Source organism: Otolemur garnettii, unplaced genomic scaffold, assembly GCF_000181295.1.
Source record: "Otolemur garnettii isolate 467f Iridium unplaced genomic scaffold, OtoGar3 scaffold00007, whole genome shotgun sequence".
In the NCBI taxonomy this organism is placed as follows: Eukaryota; Metazoa; Chordata; class Mammalia; order Primates; family Galagidae; genus Otolemur; species Otolemur garnettii.
In genome coordinates, this window is record NW_003852402.1 from 36,132,709 (window position 1) to 36,142,212 (window position 9,504).

The window sequence follows — 9,504 nt, forward strand, 5'->3', positions numbered from 1 at the left end:
GCACTTGCGCGGGTGCGCGGGTGGTAACCACGGTCTCAGGCATCCTATTGCACAAGTGTGAACAGCTAGGGGAAAGGAGTTCACGCATCACTAGCGCCAGCCCCACCAACAAGGTCGGCTCCCCCTCTCAGGTTCCAGAAGAAGATGACTTAACTGATTTGAATAAATGTAGATTGTTGTAGTATACTTAATAAAAATGACACATCCCATGAAAATAAGCACTAGTGTGTCTTCTTGAGAAAAAATAAATATAAGATAGTATCTTATTTTGGGGGAAACATGGTAGTAGTTGTGGTAGAGGGTTACCAGTATTTTCTATATTAAATAAATTCCCTTGATATTCAGATTGACCAATATGTCAACCAAAAAGTATAGGACACTGCACAAAATTCTGGAGGCAGTTAGGTTTTTTTTATTGATGTATGATGGGGAGGCCTGAGAGGTCCTGAGAAGGGGAAAAAAATCAACATTGAAAAAGCACTCAGAGGAATTAATTCTGGGCTATTTACTTTAAAAATTTTTTTTTCCTTTTTTTTATTAAATCATATACTCATAGATCATGAATACATTTATGCATATGTGGGGTATAATGTGTTGATTTTTTTCTTTTTTTAACTTTTTATTGCAAGAGTATTCTAACACATTAACAAATGGCATATCCCTTCTAGTATATACTAGTTGACATAGCCCTGGATTATATAAAGAAAATAAAAGATGGTGGTGAGAGAAGCTAGAGTTTAATTATGAAACCAGCTAAGTCCAAGATAGGTATCAGAACATTAGTCTTCTGATGTGGAGGGTGCTGTTAAATCCCATTCTATTGGAGTAGTTTGATGAGAAAAATAATAGCCAATACAGACTGAGCACTTCTTTAGTATCAGACATTGTCCAAATGATTCACATGTTATCATTAATGTAATCCTCACAATAACATTTTGAGATAGGCTCTATTAAAATCTGGAATTTGCAGTAACAAAGTGAGACAGAGAAAGTGTCAAGAGTCATTCAGAAACAGAACAGTAGGCATTCCAAATAGAATGTATTTAATATGAAAGGTAAGATAAAATAATGCTGAAAGGCTGTAAGAACAAAAAAGGAGACACTAAAAACTTCTAAAAAATAAATAATGGCAGCTAGAAATGACCACTTCTAAAGCTGAAGAAATAGAAGGTTAAGAGATGTTGTTACCAGACCACAGGAAACTGGAGGAGTCACTCTATAGGACTGGAGTTTGGACTCCTCTGGGGAAGCTCTGCTCCTCTCTTGTTAGAACCTGTACAGGGGGAATATCAGATAGTACTTAGCCAGATCATCAGAGAATCATGGGCTGTGGATACCTGGATAGCCTAAGAAGCCAACAGCCCAAAGGGTAGAGAGGCATTCCTTTTTCTCCCACAAGATGAAAGGGGTGGGACCAGGTCTATATTTAAACCTCTGGGAGACGTTTAAGAGATTAAAATTACGTATATGACACACACATATATATGCATACAAAGCTATATAATACTATATTGAGAGATTATATCATATATTTTAATATAAAGCTGGATAATGGAGAATTTTTTGATAGAAGGGAATTATCTTATTATTTGGAATTCACCCTCTTAGGAAGAGTACCCATAATCTATCTTATTATGATGTTAGGATAGATCTTGAAAGCTTGGGAAAAATGATGATGCATATGAGATGGAGATACTACATCTGCCTTCTTAAAGGATTAAGGGAAGCTCACAAAAGTGGATGCTACAAGATCTCAGCACCCACGAAATGATACGCTTCTCAGGGTTTCTCAGAGGATACTTCCTCAATTATTTTTTCAGGAATGAATGTGCAATAGCAGAGAACACTAGCAAGACTGCAGAGCACCCTGGAGATAGGGAGCCACCCTGTATTGTACAGGGTTGATTACAGGAAACAGTATTGGGAATCCTAGTCAAGTGCCAATAACACAGTATCATTCCAGAAGAGCAGGAACCAGGGATGGCACCTGAACATTAGAGATCAGGTGGATGATATTGACAAGGTGGGAGTAAGCCATATTGACCCCAAGGAGACACAGCTATGAAGGGATCTATGGAAACGGCTAAAAAACGTAGGTGTGCCTAGGGCCCAGATGCATTTAAAGTGGATAAGCAGGAGGCTCCAATGCAATGGAAAATTATCATCATTGGTTGTATTTCCAAATGTGAGCCATTTCTCACCTTTAGAGCCCGTCAACTGAAGAACATGCCAAGTCCTCCTAAAGGACTTCATCACAAATATGTATGATTATGACTCCCTCAGTACCTCACCCCACCTCACAACCACAATTGGATATCACCTTACCCCTGTTTGAACAGCTTTTATTAAAAAGTACAAAAATAATAGATGCTGGTGTGGATGTGGAGAGAAAGAACCACTTGTACCCTGTTAGTAGGACTGCAAATAAATACATCCTCTGTGGAAAACAGTATGGATTCCTGCACTTAAATGTTTATCACAGCACAATTCCTATACTAGAGTCAACTAGGGAAAGCTGGAATCATTCACTAACTCCTTATGTCTCTTCCCTATTTCACTCTTCTCTCCCTATCACTTGCTACTTATTTAACTTATCATGTATATCTGATCCCCTCTTCCCTCAATTTTGAAATCAAAGCTACATTAGAGGAAAGGATTTGTCTATTTTATTCACTACCCTGTCATCTGCTCCTAAAAGAGTGTTTCACATATATTTAATGATCAAAAAAAAATCTGTTGAATAAGCGGCATTAGTTGTGCAGTTCTTTAAAATTATAGTAATACCTTTATTTCAGTCTATTAACTGTGACCACTAAAATCTCTATAAAAGTGAAGTTCAAGATGATCTGAAAAATAGTTCCCTGAAGAAAGCAAAGTACAGTCAAAGTGGTTTGCAACAAGAACATCTTCCCCAACTTAGAATTTTGTTCATACTTCAAGAACCAGCTTAAATGTTAACTGCAATTTAATTTGTTCCCTCCTCAGTATTTCTGTAACATCTTCAACATACTGTCAAAATGTCATTTAAAATGGACAAGAAACATATGAAAAAATGCTCAACTCCACAAGTCATGAAGGAAATGCAAACCTAAACCACAATAAGATATTACCTTACCCCTCTTAGAACAGCTTTTATTAAAAAGTAAAAAAAATTAATAGATCTGGTGTGGATGCTGAGAGAAAATACCACTGCAAATTAGTACATCCTCTATGGAGAATGCTATGAAGATTCCTCAGTGAAATAAATGTAGACCTACCATTCCAGCCGGCAATCCCACTGCTTGGTGTTTACTCAAAGGAAAAAGTAAGTCATTTTGTCAGAAAGACACTGCACTCAAATGTTTATTGCAGCACAATTAAAAATTGCAAAGATGTGGAATCAACCCAGGTGCTCATCAATTAATGAGTGGATTAACAAAATATGGTACTTACACCATTTATGAAGGCTCTACCAGAAAAGGGTGGATTAAAGCCTTTTATAGTAATGTGGATAGAACTGGAGACTATTATCCTAAGTGAGGTATCTCAAGAATGGAAAAACAAGCACCACATGCACTCTCTAATAAATTGGAACTAACTGAAGAGCACACAAGTAGACAGAGGGAAGTAAAGGTCATTAGAAATGAAGCCGGGGGAGGAAAAAGATGGGATGCAGAAGCCTACCTAACGGTTTTAGGTAGAGGGGGATGAGAGGAGTATGTTAGGGAAATTCCTAGATTTATGGTTTGCATATTCAGTTGGATTGTGACCTTATACAAGGAGATATAAACACTGGAGAAGATCAAGTTTTCAGAAGGAGCTTGTGAGTTCAGTATCATACAGTTTAAATTCAAGGAGCTTTCCAATGAACACCATTTGGTCTCAGTCATAGCATGGACTCAAGCATTACAAAAGCGATCCATGTAACAAAAGCATTTGCACCTCCTTATAATTTTGAAATTAGAAACAATAAAATAGTTTAAAACAATGGTAGGTTAATATGGCTATTCTCTCCTTGTTTGTGAAATTGTTGAGAGTGAGAAATGTCTCCCACACATGGATGTATAGTGAAAGGCAATTTATTTTCTAGCCAGATATACTCGGGTTTGGAGTCCCATAGAACATATACACCACTGCCATTGATAACTCCATTTAGATGCTGCGAAGCTCCTTGAATCTAAGCTATATGATACTGAACTTGTGAGCTCCCCCTGAAAACTCAGTCCCCCCCAGTGTTAATATCTCAATGTATAAAATCACAATCTAACCAAATACGTAAACCATAAATCTAGGAACTTGCCTGACTCACTCCTCTCCTCTCTGTCTCTCATGTAGTCCATTAACAAATGTTGCCCAGATGTATTTCAGTTCTGGCCTTTTATCTCCATATCTATTATGAAAACTCTGCTCTGAACATCGTTCATCTGCTACCTGAGTTACTGCCAATAGCCTTTTAATCATCCTCCCTGAATACACTCTTTCCTGCGTACAATCTGCTTTATAATCTAAAAACAGTAATCTTTTAAAGACACAAATCCGATCATGACACTTTTTTGCTTAAGCACCCCCAATCGCTTCCCATTACTCTGGGAGAAAGCCTCAACTGTTTGATGTGCCCCCCAAGTCCTTGTCTGCCTGGGCTGCTGCTCAGCTGCCAAAGTCACTGTCCCCCTCACTCTTTGCCTTTGGCCACACTGATCTTTACTTTATCTGGGATATTGCATAGATAGTTTCCTTCTTAATCTTCTTTCTTGAGTAAAATCCAACTCACTTGTTAATTCTCAGCTCAAATATCATTCAGAACCCGTACTCCACCAGATATAAAAAAATTATAATGCCTCGGTTGTTTTCATTCTTATCACATGTAACAGGTTATGGCTCTCCTTTTAGGAGAGTATTTTTCTTCAACCAGACCATATCTGGATGTACAGAACTCTGGAAAACATATTTTAGTTTGTCAATTCTGTGTGTGTACAAGGAATTTGGTTTAAAATGTGTTATAAAATTTAGGGGCCTATTTTAGGTATAAAGATTCATCAGGGAAGACTTAGAATAATGGGGAGAAAAAAGATACTTACTCATTACTAGCATATCTCAGTACATGTGGTCAGCTTGCCTTGGCTATTCTGAAAGCCCAATCCTTTGTGATTATGAAAGAAGTAAGACACTGGCTTGAGATGGAGCAGTTTTATCTCCAGGTCAACCTCCAAGAAGCAAGGCCCAGCCCCAGGGTCCTGGGATGACCTCAGAGGCATGAATCCTGGAGTTCTTGGGAGCCTCTGGACTTATGCCTATGACTGAAATTCAGAAAATGCCTGAAAAGGGGACATGGACAACAGGGGCCACAGGGGCCTAGTCTGGGCCTAAGATTTTGCCTCTGAATAGTACTGTTGGTGTGTTATACCCATGCACAGGAGGGAGGAATTTGACAATTTTGAGGAACATCCTTCATTGCCTAATGCACTTAGAAGAGGAGAGACAGCATGAGTTTGAGGGAGTTACCGGGCTCCTCTACGAGCTCCAAGAGGACAGGAATGGGTCTGTTTTCCTCCTTGTTTTCTTGCTAAACATTTAAAGCATGAATGGACTGGAACTTGACTGCCATGCACATGAAAAATTAATTAATTGTGTCCCAAACTTAACTTTTGGGGGTCCCCAATCTTTAAATGTGAAATGCACAGATGGCTCATGACTTAACAATAGTTTCACATAAAGTTTCTGGACTTTATAATGGTGCAAGAGAGATTACAAGTAGAAACCACACTTGTAATTCTGAGTTTTGATCTTTTCCCGGGCTAGTGATAAGTGATACAACACCAGCACGCTATTGGGCAGCAGAGAGCTGTGGCTTCCAGTCAGCCACGGGATCCTGAGGGCCAGTGACTGACACCCTACAGCTGTGTGTTGCTAGGCGGTTTGGCCCAACTGTAGGCTAAAGTAAGGGTCCTGAGCATGTTTAAAGCCAGCTAGGCTAAGCTATAATATTCTGCAGATTAGGCATATTAAACACACTTTTGACCTACAATATTACTAACTAATTACTAATTATGATTTTCCTTATTAAGTTGAAGACTTTTTAAAGCATTGATGTGATAAATTATTAAGTGCTTAGAAGCGTGTCTGGCATAGAGATACATTAAATATGTATTTGCTGAGAAAGTGAATTAATTAATTAATGGACCCTAGAATGAAAAATAATTTTTTTTCTAGTCTTTTTTACTTGTACAAGTTCAGTTTATTATTTAACTTCATGGTTTATGACTCTATTAAGACTTACAAAGTTAATTTTAGAAATGGTAGACTCTGGTCCCGATTTACCCCTGGTTGGTCTGCTGGAGAATGTGGAGTTTGTCTCTTACACTTTTTTCCTTTTTTCTTTCTCCCCTAAAGAATGGCAGCTCTGGAGATTCAGGCACCAATACTTAGCTTAGTGTCTATACACCATAAATAATAAACTTGTTTAGAATTTGATTTATTATACTGAAATAGTAAAACTAATTGGTGGTACCCTGCCTTGGAGCTTGCCAAGATCTAGATAGGAATCTTAGGATTTTCTATCTGCCCAAAGTACGTAGGGGCCTTGAATTCTGACAGAAATCTGGGTTCCCACTAAAATACTCAAGCAGTTAATTTAGAGGGGTTAATTTCTTTGTAATTGTTTATGTGTCTTTCATTTACTTAATAAAAATCATTCCCTTAGGCTTAAAGATTAGAATAAACGTAACTTAAATATTTCGAAACATGTAGATAATGGTCTTTTTTTCTTTTATTCTGAAGTTGGGTACCTTGTATAACAAGCAGAAAAATGTTGGCCATTTAATTCATATTAATAAAAAAGATGCTGAGACTCTTAGTCATACTGTAGCTTCCTTTGGAAAATCTTTGAGGGCTGAGATTATTCTTTTATACATATGTAAAACTCTCACTCTCTGGCATATTTTATCTTAAAGTAACAGCGACTATTTGAGGGAAAAAATGTATATTTCCTTGGTGCCAAAAAGCGAGAACTATCTCTAAAGAAGTTTGTCCTATTTCCAAAGAATAATAAAAGAAAGCCCATGTAGTCTTATTTGAAGTTGAGGTCAAAATGATCAGTAAGTGTACTTTTAATTTTATTTTTGTATTTATAATGTCATATATTTGTAAAAGCACAAGGCAGAGATTTCAAAATCTGACACATTTCTCACCTGGCATATGATTGCATTAGAATGGTAGCTCTCAGTTTGATTAGAAATAAATTCAGGAGTCAGATCATGGGCACTGTAATCCCAGTTACCCCATGAAAATACCTTAGTGTCAACTTCAATATGTACTAAACTTCCTCCTTCCAGCTGACTGGCTTCTCCAAAGGAGGTCCTACTTTCTTTAATGTATCGCCATGATTCAACCTGAAAATTAGCATCATGCTAATTGACATAGTATGGTAGATATTAGAGTATCTACTTTGTTTCCTTTTCTAAGGGAAAAGGCAGAATCAATGTGTTGCAATGTGGCGAATGCATAGCTGGACAACAGCTATAATTTCCTTGATTGCTGATGACAAATAGTGTAGCAATTCTCAATATATTAATTTCAAACCACTATTTAAACAACCAAGTATTTTAAAAAGAAAAATCTTTCATTACTTAGAAATCTTGACCCAATCTTTTTTGATTGTTATAACGTTCATTAGTTTTAGGTTTCATTAGGTCTGAATAGATAATGCTTTTTGATAAATGGAATTTTTTTTCTATTGAGTCTCACCATCAAACAAGTACAAAATGTTGCTTATAATACACTGCATAATCTGTAAAGGCAGAATATGCTCAAAGGGCGAGAGAGGATGTGATTTACCTCTTTTTTTGTTCAACCTTTTTGTTGAAATTGAATTCCGATAAGAGAAAGTCTCGACATTCAAAGCATGTTAACGGCAGCCAATTGCTCCACACTGCATGCTTTTGGTGGTATTTAAAGATGGTAACCGGTTATAATCTCATTCATTGACTTTCAGTTCAGTTGTGCTCATCTGGGCTATTTTGATGTTTGTGTGTACAGTATACATTATTAATGAAGAATGTGAAACACTCATCTCACTAAAAGATCTTGCTTTTTGAGTTCCACGGCCATTGACTGTGTTAAGTGCGTGTGACAGTCAAAACAGGAAAGAAAACCACTATGTTTGGTGCCATTCTTCTGGAATAATCCCATTAATTCAACCCAAAGCTTGTTACCCACTTCTAGACATAGCTATTGTTAAAGATATAGACGTTTTGGAAAAAATTAAATCTCGGTGAGTGGCAGAAAATTTAGTATTGACTTAAAGCAGATTAACAGATGGCAAGGAAGTTCCAAGTAGGTATTGGTGCTCTGTGACTGATTATGGATCATGTTATTCTTAGGGAATTTTCATCATCATTTTGAGACATTTCAACACTGAGACAAGCAAGAATATGGACAAAATTCAGTTTCTACAAGTGAGGTTAGGTCTAATGTATATGAAGGTTTGACCTAGAAGGATTTAAATTTTAAGATTGCTCTCTTGCATCTGATGTCAGGATGTGTGTTACAGATCAGGTGGCTTTCTACTTTCAGGCTTGCTCAGTTATATCTGTACGTGTTTAACATTTCCCCAGTGATATCTCTTCCCCTTCCTCAAGCACCCCACATCTCCTTAGCAAAGGGTATTGAAGAATCTTTAAAAGAGCAACTTAGCATCTAACTAATTCTGCTATTGGTCAGTCTCTAATCCTTGCTCTAGATCCAGTAATGAGATCTCCCCTGAAGTCCATCTCTGTTCACATGGAATTTACCAGTGAATTTGTATGCTTCATTTTCTGGTCAGGTTCTGTTTCCCACCCTTTGTTCCTCCATTAGTTTACTAGGGCTGCTACAACAAAGTGCCACAGACTGGGCGGCTTATATACAGAAATGCATTTTGTCACTGTACTGGAGGCCAGAAGTCTGAGATCAACATGGTAGAAAGAGCTTTCTTCTGAGGCCTTCTTCCTCAGCTTAGAAATGCATCTTTTCCTTGGGTCGTCACACAGTTCCCCCCGTATGTGTCTGTGTTTCAAGATTGTCTTCTTCTTAAAGACATCAGTCAAATGGACGAGGGCCCACCCCAAGGACTTAATGTTAACTTAATTACCTCTTTAATTAATTAATATTTAGAACCATCTCCAAATATAGCCATAGTATGAGGAATTAGGACTATAGCCATACTGGGAAATAGGACTTCAACATATGAATTTGGGGGTGACAAAATTCAGCCCCAAATACTTCCAACCTCTTTCTCTCCTTCATATAATAGCAATAATAACAGTAATTATTAACGTTTATTGAGTGCTCATCTATCACTGTTCTAGTTGATTTACATCTGATGCACCATAAAAAATAGAGTTCTGACACCGAATCTCAAAGCCCTCAGCTTGTGACATGAACCTGCTACCTACTGCCAGGTTCTCTACTGTCAGCTGACTTTGCAGACATAGGATATGTCTTAGTTCATTCCTGCTGTCATAACAAAATATCTGAGGCTGGATATTT